Raw genomic sequence first — 13,206 nt, forward strand, 5'->3', positions numbered from 1 at the left:
TCACGTTTACCCCCAATAATGTCACAGCATTATTTATTAAACAGTATCTTCTCCCTCAAGTGACATGCAGTGTTCCTTCTGGCATAAATCACATTTCTGTAGTTGTATAGGTCTCTAGTTCGTTTATTTCTGAGACAATCCCATACTGTTTTTAACTCCTGTTGATATCAAACTTTACTAGAAGTTTTGAGCTATATGGAGCATGTTCCTCACTCTTGTACTTTTTCTTTTTCAAGAGTGTATTTTCTATCCTTGGATCTTTGAATTTCCATATGAGTTCCAGAATCTGCTTTTCAGGTGAAAAACATTGTTTTTAATGTTCTGTTGGGGGTTTAGGTTAGTGAATTGATTTAATAAATCAGTTTGAGAAAATTGCTATTGAGACTACTTAACACATATCTCTGCCCTTATTTAGGTCTTTTCAGATGTCTGTCATTAAAGTTTTAAAATGTTCTTCTTAAGGTTTTGACCATCTTTTATTAGATTTATTTTTAAGTAACTTAGACTTTTTTTGTGTTTGACATCTCTGGTGGTTTTAAAGTATTCCTGCACATTCTTTGAAAAGCCTCCCTTTAAAAGGTGGAGCTTAATGCTGATCTTATTAGGTGTGGGATGGACTTACACACTTGCTGCTAAGGAAAAAATAAAGCAGAAGTAATTCAGAGGCTAGATCATAAATGGTACTATGCCTTCTTCCTTGCTCTTTCTCAGATCACTGTCTGTGTAGGAAGACATGTCATGAGGATACACGAGCAGCCTTATAGAGAGGTCCACGTGGAGATAACTGAGACCTGCTGAGACCCAGCAGGAACTGAGGCCTGCAGACTCCATCCGCAAGGATGGACCATCTTGGAAGTGGGTCCTCTAGCCCCAGTCAAGGCTTCGGATGACTACAGCCCCCCCCCCCCACATGTGACTGCAGCCTGTACGAGACCCTGAGGCAGTCCATCCAGCTGAGTCCTTCCCGGATTTCTGCCCTCAGATACCGCAGGAGGTAAGAGATAACGCGTTTTCTGTTGGTTATCCAAAATGTGTTTATCGGGATGGCTCCCACTCACTTGATTGGAGGTGCTTTCAGTGCTGCCTCTTTCTGAAGGAGCATCCTTCTGTAAGCCTTGTTTTCCTCCTGTCGGCTGGCAGGACAGTGGAACTACTGTCTGTGCGAGGCTAAAGACGGTGGTGATCTTACAGCATCCTGGGCATTTCACACCCATGACGTAGGGCCTGGGGCTCTGCACAGGCGCTTCTTCTTGTGCCCCCTCCTGTCCGCTTCTGGGGAGGGATGGAGGAGATCCTTAGCGAGAGGCATGTCAGCATGAGGAGGTTGTCACCGCCAGACCGTCATGTTTGTTATTTTAAGCCACTATGTTTTGGGATAATGTGTTACAGAAAAATACATAAGTTATACATCTTATTAAAAATTAGGTTTCCTGTTTGTTGCTGCTATACAGAAAAAATATATATGCTTATTGATTTCAGAGAGAGGAAAAGGGAGGGAGAGAGAGAGAGAGAGACATCAATGATGAGAGAAAATCATTGATTGGCTGAATCAAGCCTGCAAACTGGGCATGTGCCCTGACTGGAAATCAAACCCTGACTTCCTGGTTCGTGGGTCAGTGCTCAACAGCTGAGCCACACTAGCTGGGCTGCAGTTGACTTTTTACATTATTCTTATAGTTAGCTACTTTCCTAAGTTCACTTATTAATGCAATAATAAATTTCCCATAGATTCTATTGGGTTTTGTGTAAACAATCAACAAAAACCACTTAGTGGCAGATTTTTTTCTTTCTTTCCATCTTTATTTTTCTTCTCTTACGTAGATGGCTTGGTCTTCAGTATGATATTGATGAGAAACAATGATAGTGGGTATTCTTATCGTGTTCCTGACTTGAAGGGGATTTTTGGATAGTTTTCCACTTACGAATGTTGTTGCTTCCCAAGGTTCTAGTTTCTATCCTTATTGGGTTAAGGCAGTTACTGCTTCCCTCTCCTTGCTTCCCTCAATACCCAATGCACACCTGCATACACATTTGTGCTGGTAGATCTGTGGTTTGGAATTGCATGGAATTGATGAATCAGAAGAAACAAACATTCAAAGTGCTGTTGGATGTTGCCAAGCCACCCTGCCAAAAAATTGCATTAATATAAAACCCCACAATGGTATATGTAAATGTATGCTTTTCCATATCTCACCTAACCCTTTTTATCCTCAATGCAACCCCCACTTTCTTAATAATAAAAATCAGTCATATAGCCGTTACTGTGTTCCAGGCACTGTTCTAATGCTTCATTTATATGAGCTCATTTAATCCTCACAACCACCCTTTGAGGTAGGTGTTATTGTCACCCCCAGTTTACAGGAGAAAAGCTATGGCACAGGGAGATTGAATAACTTGTCTAAGGTTACCCACTATGAGTGATATCGTCAGGATTTTAACACAAGCTGTCTGGCTCCCACATTCATGCTCTTAAACCTGATGTTGAATGGCTCTTTATAGCTCACAGCTATTGAACGCTTGCCATGTGGCAGGAGCTGTGGCAACTCAGTCATCACAATCACCTTGTAAGGTTAAGTACTCTTATCACCCCCAGTGCTTTGCATATTGCAGCATATTATACTAGTACATTTTTGTTCCTGAGTGAAAGCATTGGTTTGATGGTGGCTTGGCTGGGTGGTTGATCTTCCTATGCCTTTGATTTTTCTAGGAGTGGTTCCTGCAGGCCATCAGAATTTGCCCTGGGCCTGGGGCTAGATTGAGACACACTGCATGACTCAAGAAAAGGCATGTGGTTGTAGTTTTAATTTAGTAAGGATAGGATTCATATTTATTCTGAACAAGAGACTGTCTGAAAGAGCAAGGGCTCAGGGAAGAGAAAGGCTTGGATAAATATTCCCTTCCATTTACCAGCTAGGGTTTTTTTTCAAATCTCTGAGTCTTAGAATTTTTTCATATGTAAAATGAGGGCACTAATCGCAACTTTGTGGTATTGTGAGAATTAAGTAAAATGGCATGTGTGATGTGTCTGGCCAATTGCCTGGCATATGGCACTTGCTCTGCAAGTGTGAATTCCTTTGTCCTTCCCCAAGAGCAGCTGTGTAACAAGAGCACGGATCTCTATGTGTGAGGGTGTGGCAGGCAATTAGACAGACATGAACAGAGCAAGGACAATGGGGCAGGTACACAAGGTCACCAGGGTGAAAGTTCGGGGTGCCTAGCAACAGGCAAAGCTGGGAAAACAAGGACCTCGCCCCCAGAGTAACCTCTCCTCCCCTAGCATACTGCTGGTTATTGAGTTTAGGTCTCTCTAACTTGTTATAAGGCTTGTCATGTGGTTCAGATCTCCTCCGGCATGTTGCTAGTCAGGTGGGATAAACCCCTGTAGAGGGGACGAAACAGGGGTGAAGCATTAAGCCCCCAGGACAGTGGCATTCCCACTCGTATCGTACATCTAGGCCTCAGCTGTGTCTCAGCTTCAGGCTGCATTGACTAAGGACCCCCTTCCCTGGTGCCGGCCAATCAGTGGAAATCACAGCTCTGAAAGGACACACCTGGAAAGCTGACCTCCTGTAAAATCCCCGCCCTTAAAAGGCATGGAGGACCCAGCCGCTCTCCCTCTTGGGAACATGCCCACGCCTATCCGCTCCCTCTCTTTTCTCCTGCCAGGTATGTGACGTTTACCCTTCTCTCTGCTAAGCTGCGGGCTCCTTCTGTTGCCTCTGTAACTTGTTTCCTGAGTCCATTTCTTCTACGGCTCGCTTTTACCGCTGTGACTTTCTAAATAAACTTTCTCTTCTAGTTTGAGTCTTGGCTCTGAATTCTTTCTTAGCCAGAACTCTATTACCCAAGTTGCTGACCTGAGGTCCAGTCTGACTCCACCTGTATAACACCTGGTGCCATGCTTGCTGCCAGCAAGGGTATAAACCCAGCCCCAAACTAAAACCTAAAATCCAGTGAATAATCTACACATAGATCATTGAGAGTTGATTATACTCGAGCAGATGTTTTTACTAATGTAAAAGAAATGGATGATACCTTACTGGGTGCAGGTACAATTCAAAATACATTACATATGTAGTAACTTAAGTTCTCAACCAACTCTATAAGGTATGCATGATTATTATTATCCCATTTTTGTGGACAGAGAACCCGAGGCACAGTGAGGTTGAGTAACTTGCCCTTGGCCACACAGCTAGTAAGTAACAGAGCTGGGATTCAAGCTCAGGCTCTGAATCCAGTCTGAATCACATGTTCTCCATCTGTGATAGCTCAGAAGACAAATTCCTGACAAATGTCTTACCGAGAAAAGACCACGTATAAAATTCAGGTTAGCTTTATGTTTGGCAGTCCATTTCTAATGCTTTCTTTCGATGTCTTTCTTCTATATCCAGTAGTGTATATTAAAGTTAATTTGAATCTTTACCATTGTGTTTGTTTCATAAAAGACCATCCATCCTTCTATCCAGCCATCATTTCACTTATTCCTTCAACAACATTTGTTACGCCTTTTAAAGGCAGGACAAAGGCATGAGAAGACTTGAATTCAAAAGACCTGGTTCCAAATGGTGGTTTTCCATTTCCTAGCCGTGTGACCTTGGGCCAGTCACTGAACTCTCTGATCCTCCGCCTCTTTAGATTAAACAGAAGAAATAATGCCAACGTCTCTGTGGTGGCCGGATGATCAGATGAGATAGTAATGAGAGAGAAAGTGATTTGCAAAGTGTAAATGCAAATGTTATTTGAGGAAAACTTCCGCAAAGAGGAGCCAGCCAGAAGCCTGTGCTTACTTAAGCAAAAACCCCCGCTTTGGGAATAAGAAGTGAATTAAATTGCTCGCTGTCCTTTTATTGCTGATCTCAGCCAGGGTTTGAGCTTCAGCTGTGGCACGTGAACAAAGGGAGACGCTTTGAGGGAAGCTGGCGTGGGGATCCCACTTCTCTTCTGTAAGTGTCTCCGTGGGAATGGGTTAGGCTTGTCCGTCAGCAGAGTGTTGCCTCCTTTGTGGTCCAGAATACAAATTGAAATATTACGCTACAAAATTATTAGCATTTCTTTACACAGAAAAGAGGTTAAAAGTGAACAAGTGGCTCACAGACTCGGTAGAAGAGGTGGATTGTACCAGGCAGCTCTGCTGGCATGCTGTGGGAGAGTCTGCTTCAGACCTCCCAGAAGCATTTCAAAGGCAACGATCTCTGATTTAAATCATGAGGACTTTTTTTCTTCCAGAAAGTTGTCTTGTGTGCCAGTGTCCTTTAAAATAGCTGGTTGCTGGAGTGACTGGCCACATTAGAATCCACTAATGATAAGTAAGTGAGAGTTGAATGGACACCAATTCCTAGTCCCACTCTGCAGGGATCCTTATTCTTCAGACCTGACACCAGACCTGAGAAGCTGCATTTTTAAAAGCTCCCAGGAAGCTGCTAATTCGCAGCTGGATGTGGGAACCAGGGCTTGGTGATGAGGATGAATAAGGCCTGTGGGGTTGCATATGGGACTGGTGAGTTTGGGGAACTAAGCTGGTTTTTGGAATGCCTCTGTTCTAGGTTCTATTCACCCCCATTATTCATTATCTCCCCCCCCTTTTATTCATGAAAACTTGTTTTTAGTATAGTTTTCTGGACAATTGCAGCATGCCAGTTTTGAATCACGTTCATTGCTGCCTTCCTGGTCAACAATTTCCTCAGAATATAGGTGAATGATTTTAGGAGGGCATTTGCATGATCCTTTCAACTCATGCCCTCCAGCCACAGTTATGTGATTGATGTTGGGTAACACTGTTTCCCTGATAAAATCTCAGTGCTCAGCTCTCTACTCCTCTCCTCTCTTTATGTTATGAATGCAACTACTGCTGGGTCAGGGTGTGCCCTGGGTGGGGAGTCCTGCCCAGGTCCAAGTCAGAAAGATTAAAAAAAAAAAAAGTTTTTCCTATTCTCAAGAACCTTGGAGACAGTTGTTGATGAAGGCTTGGAAGTCACTGCATTTTCTAAGAAGCTGATGAGAGACGGGCGCACAGGCACAGCTGTGACCTAGGGATGCCAGTAGGTTTGTTGGCCGTGTTGCTGTGTGGTTGTCTCTGTACTCTTATCTTGACAAATGACTTTGTGATCAATCAAACCTGTCCATTTGAATTCTGGGTTCCCACACTATGTGACAGGTTGCTTAACTTCTCTGTCTTTTGCTTCTGCATCTGAACAAAGGATTTAACAATGCCCAAATTACACGTTTGGTTTGAAGCTAAGATAAGATAAGACCTGCAAGTGTCTGGTATGTAATAAAAGTTAGCTTTTGCTCAATCTAGAGCCTGCTTCTGCCTTCTCAGTTTGTACTGGAGGGTGAAGTGGAGCCTGTTGCAAGGTGAGCCCGTCTTTTTTTTTTTTGAGAGAGAAACATTGATTTGTTGTTACACTCATTTCTGCATTCATCCATTGATTCTTATATGTGCCCTGACCAGGGATCAAACCCACAACCCTGGCATATTGGGATGACGCTCTAACCAACTGAACTGCCCGGCCAGGGCCAAGGTGAGTCAGTCTTGATAGGAAAGTTTATTAAGCTGAGCTGATGTGTGAAAGGTGCTGGGATACACATCTGGGCATGTCACTTCATAGAGTACCATGCGGCAGCACAGAAAGCAGCAGCTTGGTGAACTGCAGAAGGCGACAGAGCAGGTTGTTGCAATCTGATTGTGGAAGGGGCTGTGGACCCAGGGGGGTGTTTTGGTGGCATCCCTCCCCCTGCTCCGCCCCTGGATAAATTATGTACCCGTCGGGTAAGAAGGTCTCCTGATAGAGTTGGTAACATGATATCTATGGTCCCGGGTAAGTCCCACTTGCAGTGTGAGACTCAGAAGGCAGGGACCCTTGGTTAACATATGTTGAGTCACAGACCAGCCCCTCCTACTTTATGCTTGTCTTTGAAGATACAAGGAAGAGCTAGCATTTTGCCGTAGGGAGGATACCAGTCTGAAGAAGGGCTGAGAGTCACTGGGCTCCAGTTCTGACCTCTTTGCTTTGGAAGAGGGTCATCAGGGTAAGAACAGGCGCTTAACCAAGAAGAAGCCACGGGACTGAGAGTTTTGTGCTGAACTTAGACTCTGGCTCAGTGCTTCTTGAAAAGATTAAAACTTCAGCCAAGAAGGCTGAGGTCTCAGACTCTTCAAAACTCTTTTCAAACTTCTTTTCTCGTTTGTGCCCCCCAGGGCCCCTGTGAAGTAGGTGTTTGAAATCCCCAGTTGATTGTGGAGAACGGAAGGCACAGAGTCAATAGAAGACAGGACCTTTGGCTACAGAACACAGGCCCCGGCTTTTCTGCCAAGCTATGAAATGGGCCTGTAAGGAATAAAGGTGAGGTTTCAATAGCGTTATGATGGCGTGAAGGCCAGGGGATGCAGGAATACTGAAATCCTACTCCCCTAATAAGGAAGGCGCATTGGCATTGCAACAAAGAGCAATGATAAAGAGAAGAAAAATATTATTTTATTTATTTATTGTTGCTTGGGCTTTTCCTCCAAATCCCCAGGCTAAGAATTTGATAAGTTGGGTTGGAGCATGGGTCCTGGGCATAAAGTCTGAGAGAACACTTTCTTCCCTTTTTGATCAAATCTAAATCTTATGGATCATACTAGACTGGCTCATAGAAAGGAGAGAGAGGGAGGAAGGGGAGGAAGGAGGGAGAGAGAGAGGGAGAGAGAGGGAGGGAGAGGCTGATAACAAGGGGTCAGGTATGCTCTTTCTACCACTTTTGATACTTGGGTGGAAGAGAGGTGAGAATGAGACAGAGATCTGTCCAGAGGTTCCCCACAGTGAAATGGGTCCTGGCCCTTCAACATGCTATAGACAAAAGAGAGAGTACACAGTCAGAACTTGGCCTTTGTACACACCCACTAGCAAATATAGCCCAACTAGAGGCCCAGTGCATGGTAGGGTCCCTAGGCCTGGCCAGCAATCAGGGCCAATCAGGGCCAATCAGGGCCTTCCAGCTGCCGGCCTGGGCCTTCCTTCTGGCTGCCGGCCAGGGCCTTCTTTCATTCTGCGCTGCCCCCTGGTAGTCAGTGCACGTCATAGTGAGCGATTGGTCTCCCGGTCGAACTCCTGAGGGAAAATTTTCATATTAGGCTTTTATATATATATATATATATATATATATATATATATATATATATGATAAGTGTTCTGGAGTCAGTCTAACTCAAAGCACCTTTTTCTTCTTTGGGAGAAATTGGTGGCAGGGGAGTAAGAGAAGAGAAGATAGAGAGCCTTGGAACCAAATTCTTATAGTGTTTCATTAGGTGCTAGAACATGAAGTGAAAGGTAGGGTAGTGCAGGTAATGATAAAGAGGGGATGAGACCTATTAGATCATGTTACTGTAGGTCAGTACTACTTAGTGTTGTGGCCCATGGAGATGCCAGTTCTTTGGCCCTATCTCAGACTCCTAAGTCAGAATCTCAGGGATATGGGCAAGGAATCTGTGTTTTAATACTTTCCAGGTGACTTATGTCAGCTAAAGTATGAGAACCATTGGTGTAATTCATGGGAAGGGAACTGAGGGTTTCTGGGCGGGAGGGGCATGGTTGGTTTTGGGTGTGGTGACACAGCTGGTATTCCTGTCATATGATGACTTCCATCCCCTCAGCGCACCAGCAGGGGTGGGTTCTTTGCAGCTATGCTTTGCTTACTACCTGATACGATGTTCCTGCCTGTAGCTGATTGGGCTGTGCAAAGACTATTGAGACAAGCTGAGCCAATCAAATGATCTCGCCCACTTTCCCTGATTTGCAGGAAGTCCAAACTATCTCTTTCTTTTAGTTCTGCCACCTCCTCCCCTTTAGCTCTCCAGACATTTCTAGATGCTTACAGTGTCCAAAGGGGCAATTTTCACGTTCTTGTCTTGAAGCATTGGGAATAGCTGCTCTCCCCCCTGGCTGCCGGACTCCCCCTCATCTATGGCCAGTCTTGTCCTCAGTGATATGGCTGGGTGGGGTCTCTGGTGTGGGTGACCTGCCCATGCATAGTGGCTCTTCACTGTGTGAGAGACTGTGATCTGTACCACTCTCAGCCAAGAGGCCACTTCCTTCCCCATGGCTGACCTGGGCAGTCACTCTTTCAGCCCTGTGGATTTAGCCAGAGCCCCAGCAGCCTCCAGGGGGCCTGGCTCGGATCAGGAGTTCCAGGCTTGGAATCACATTTCCATACCATCTCTGCTTTCCCACACCCCAGTCCTAGAAGTTATTTCCTTCCCTTCTCCCCAAATGATGCTCATTGACCCTCACAGAACAGGAGTCAGTTCTTGCAGGAGAAAAAAAACACTCTACCAGATTATATGAACTACATACACCCCTGATTGGAGCTTAAGCCTGACTGAGTGCGTTTCTGTTACTGGAGACAAAAGAACCTGAGCCAGGACAGTTAGGTTTGCCATTGCAAAATCGCTACCGCAGTGGAGATACCCAGGTAGAGGGCAAAGACCTAATGAGTAACAGTTTTCCCGTCCAGGTGAGAGAGGAGCGTGGCCTGTGCTGGAGTAGTGCCAGTAGAGATGGAGATAGGTGAATAGACCTGTAACACATGTAGATGTTAAAATCAGCAGAACATGGAAGAGGGAGAGCGGGCTCCAGGATCCCACTAGGTTCCTGCCTTGAGTGTCTGAGTGAATGATGAGGCCTTTCTCTTGGACAGGAACACAAGGCCAGAAACTATAGGACTGTGAGCACTGTGGCCATCACATGGTAATGACAGAGGTCAGTGGTAACATCAGGGTGTGACTAAAGTAGTTTCACTTGTCCCAGAACCAACAGAATGTTGTTGTTGTTGTTGTTATTATTATTATTATTATTACCCTAGGTTTCCTATGTGCCTCTTTCTCTCTGTACTCATGTCTCTTCCCTCAATAGGTTTCTCATTTTCCTTGCTCCTCTGTCTGACCTACCCTGTACTTCTCTCTCTCCTTCGCTCTATTATTCCCCTTTCTTTTTCTACTCGACCTGGTCCTCTTCACTGAACCTATAAATATGAAATGAAAGTACTGTACACTCCTAGAAGTTATATATTTGTGGCATAAATTTTATGCTCTATGTTCTGAATTTAAATGCAGTGTAATTTAAATTACCTAATTATAGTGTTCATTCCTATATAGACTCCATGCAACCTTAAAAATGAAAGGTGGATCCAATTAATGCTTATTTTCATTTTTCAGTTTCCCCCGCTGGGGATTAAGTAATACGTTCTCTGTGAATCTGCCTCTTGTACCTATTACTGCCATTTCCTTCATTACAGATGGCCCCCCAAACACCCATTTCCTATTGGCTCCAGTTGTTCAAGATAGTAAAACTGCACATAAAAAAAGTCAGCTTTTAAAAAAATAGCCTAAATCTGGAAGGAAATCAAATGAACCACTGAGTTGCCTCATCAACAACAAATATTCTTTATATCCCCTCTGATTATGAGGCCCTGATACATGGGTCAAAAACTGTCATAGGACAAGACAGCAGCATCCTTTTATTGTTCCCTTGTGGTTTATCTATTCAGTCCAATCCAGTTGTACAAACATTCATTAGACACCTATTAAGTGCTGGAAATTTTCAGTGTGCGGACACTTTTAAGCAGTTTGGGCTACATGGTCTTAAAGTTTTCTAGCTCAAAACTTTGCTTATGTCATTTTTTCTCAATGGCGTTTGTCCTACTCTGTTGGACGTATGGGGCAGCACTGAAGGCAAAATTACCATGAAGGGATTGCAATAAAGGCAGAAAAAGAATTTTCTTGCTAATCTAACAATCCCAGGATTGAGGTAATTACATTATAATACCAGGAGTTATTATTGAGAAGAGGATATTTAGTTGTTAACATAGAAAATGTCATGGGCTCTGTTTTTTTCTAATGAAGGATTCATTTGTCAGTGGGACCACAACTGGAAGTAAATCATTCTTTTTGAAAGGAGTTTGGTACTTTTGCCAACAGGATGATATTTCCACGAGAAAATTCTGTTTCTACAAAGAACACACAGCCGCTAAAGCTAACCTAAAGCTCAGATTAGAGAAGCCGAGAGGCCACAGGCTAGCCCAAGGTTAACTGGGATCAGGTGCAAAACAGCCACGCATCTTTTTGCAAAGAACATTGAAAACAAGTTCTGCGATGCCTTACTTTCACAGAACTCTACTGATGCCTTCTCAATGAGAGACATTGAAGTGGTATGCTAGCAAAACATATGAACATCTTCCTCTGATAAGTCACAAAGAAGACAGAATTAATTGACCATCAGCCAGACAGTATGGTGTCTATGGAAGAGAGTGTAGGTAGGACCAGAAATGATTAGTCTAAGTCAAACTAGTTGTATTCTGCCACCTGCTCACTGACAAGAGACTCGCCATCGCCATCCTGAGTCCCTGTGTGTCCTTTATCACTCACTGTGTTTAGGAATGAATCGTACATTGTCCACAGTTTTCACCATAGTCATTGTCAGCAAAATTCTTTTGATGTCATTGATTAGAGGCACCTGGAAAAGATGAACCCTACTTGGTTTGCAGAGGGCCAAGGTGGGCGTGCAGCAGGTCAGAACGTCTACTTGTCACAGCTTCCTTTCATCAGGGACAAGTAGCCATTTTACTTGTTTACTTGTAAACAAGAGACATATTGCATTTTACATGTTGACCCTCGCGTGTTAGCTGCCATATGCTTTGAGTCTTCTTTAGAAGCTACTCTAGACACCTGTCGTGGACTGAATTGTGTCCCCTCCTCCAATTCACATGTTGAAGTCCTAACCCCCAGCACCTCAGAATATGACTGTATTTGAAGATAGGGTCTTCTTTTTCTTTTAATCCTCACTTGAGTGTGGTGACTAGAACGATTGTATTTGTTAGGCACCCACAAAAGAAGGACAGATGTGGCCTCCATCGAGCCTAAACACCTGCTCCCGTATTCCAACTCTACAATCTTCCCCACCTGCTCTGCATCCCAAGGCTTACCTTCCAGAGTGAACTTTACAGGACAGTTGGACAAGTCTGCTTACTGTCTCATTCGCCCCACCTCCCACACATGCTCTGTGGGTTCAGCTGTTAGAAGTGTGTGCTTCACATCCAGCTTGGAATGTGTCCAGAGCCTCTACCTGTCCAGCCTTCAAGGCCCATTGACTGTCCCTCCAAGGGGCTCATCTTCAAATACCTCCCCTGCGTTATCATTTGTGCCACACTGTTCAGGCTTGATCCCCCTTTCTCTGTATTGTACAGCCTACCCGATTTTTTAATAGAAGTACTTCAGGGAGCTGACACAGGTGCATAAAATTCAGCAAGATACCAAAACACAGGGCAACAGGAAAACAGCGGCAGAGTTATAAAAGGGAGCCAGGAATGAGACAAACACCAGAAAGCAGACTAGTCTTGCTACAGATTTGGCTCACTTTTCAAGAAACCCACTTGAAAAATAGAAACTTAACAGTTACACAGTTCTCACTGTATGTCAAATGGAAACAAACCAGTGGCTCAGAAGTACAACTGTTCCTGGTGTTATCAAAAGAAGAGATTTCTCCTGAGAGTTGTTACACTGCTTTGTGTGATGAGTGCCATCTTTGGCGTCTTGACAGTGGCCAAGTGATGAGGTTGTAGGAAAGCCCCCACAACTTGACACCCAAATTGAATTCATTAACAGTAGTTCTAGGGATGCTGAACAGTGGGATTCAGGTAGAGTGCTTGACGGGACTCCTGGAGTTTAGGGATCGGTCCCAGAGGTCTTAGAGAAGGAGAGGGTTTCCATGTGCTTCTGGAAGTCCGTCATGCTCTTTCTCTCAACTGAGCCTTGATGAAGGCTGGACAGCAGGGAGCGGTTAATTCAGTTTGTGTACAATGGCCACACCCGTTCTGGGTTGCTAACTTAATTTCAGTTGCTTGCCCTGGAATTGACCAAAACCAGGAAGAAAGATACTATTTCATTTGTCCATGTTCAAAAGCTAAGGACCACCAGGCCAACTGAGGTGGGTTTGCTGGCTGTTGAGGGAGACCATGCACCAAAGGGAAGGCACTGTGGGGAGTCTCAGTAAAAAGATACCAGGAGGTTTGTGTTACAGGATTTGAGTTCATGTTAGGTGATTTTTGGGGAGCGGTCAAGGAAGCAGGAGTTTGCTCTTGATTGGGTGCTATATTGGGGGCAATTCTTTGGTTGGGTCTCTTAATTTTTAACTAGGATATGGGGGACTGAAGCATAGCTAACACTGTGATTGG

General features: G+C 44.3%; 1 pseudogene across 1 annotated transcript; it reads right to left on the reverse strand.

Annotated features, from left to right (window-relative positions):
* Window positions 1-1,074: 1,074 nt before the first annotated feature.
* LOC308527833 (small ribosomal subunit protein eS27-like) lies at window positions 1,075-1,309 on the reverse strand (annotated as a pseudogene). The gene has a single exon. The product of its transcript is annotated as a small ribosomal subunit protein eS27-like (transcript).
* Between the last annotated feature and the right edge of the window lie 11,897 nt (window positions 1,310-13,206).

The sequence above is a fragment of the Myotis nattereri genome (assembly GCF_964212035.1).
Source record: "Myotis nattereri genome assembly, chromosome: 12".
Classification (NCBI taxonomy): Eukaryota; Metazoa; Chordata; class Mammalia; order Chiroptera; family Vespertilionidae; genus Myotis; species Myotis nattereri.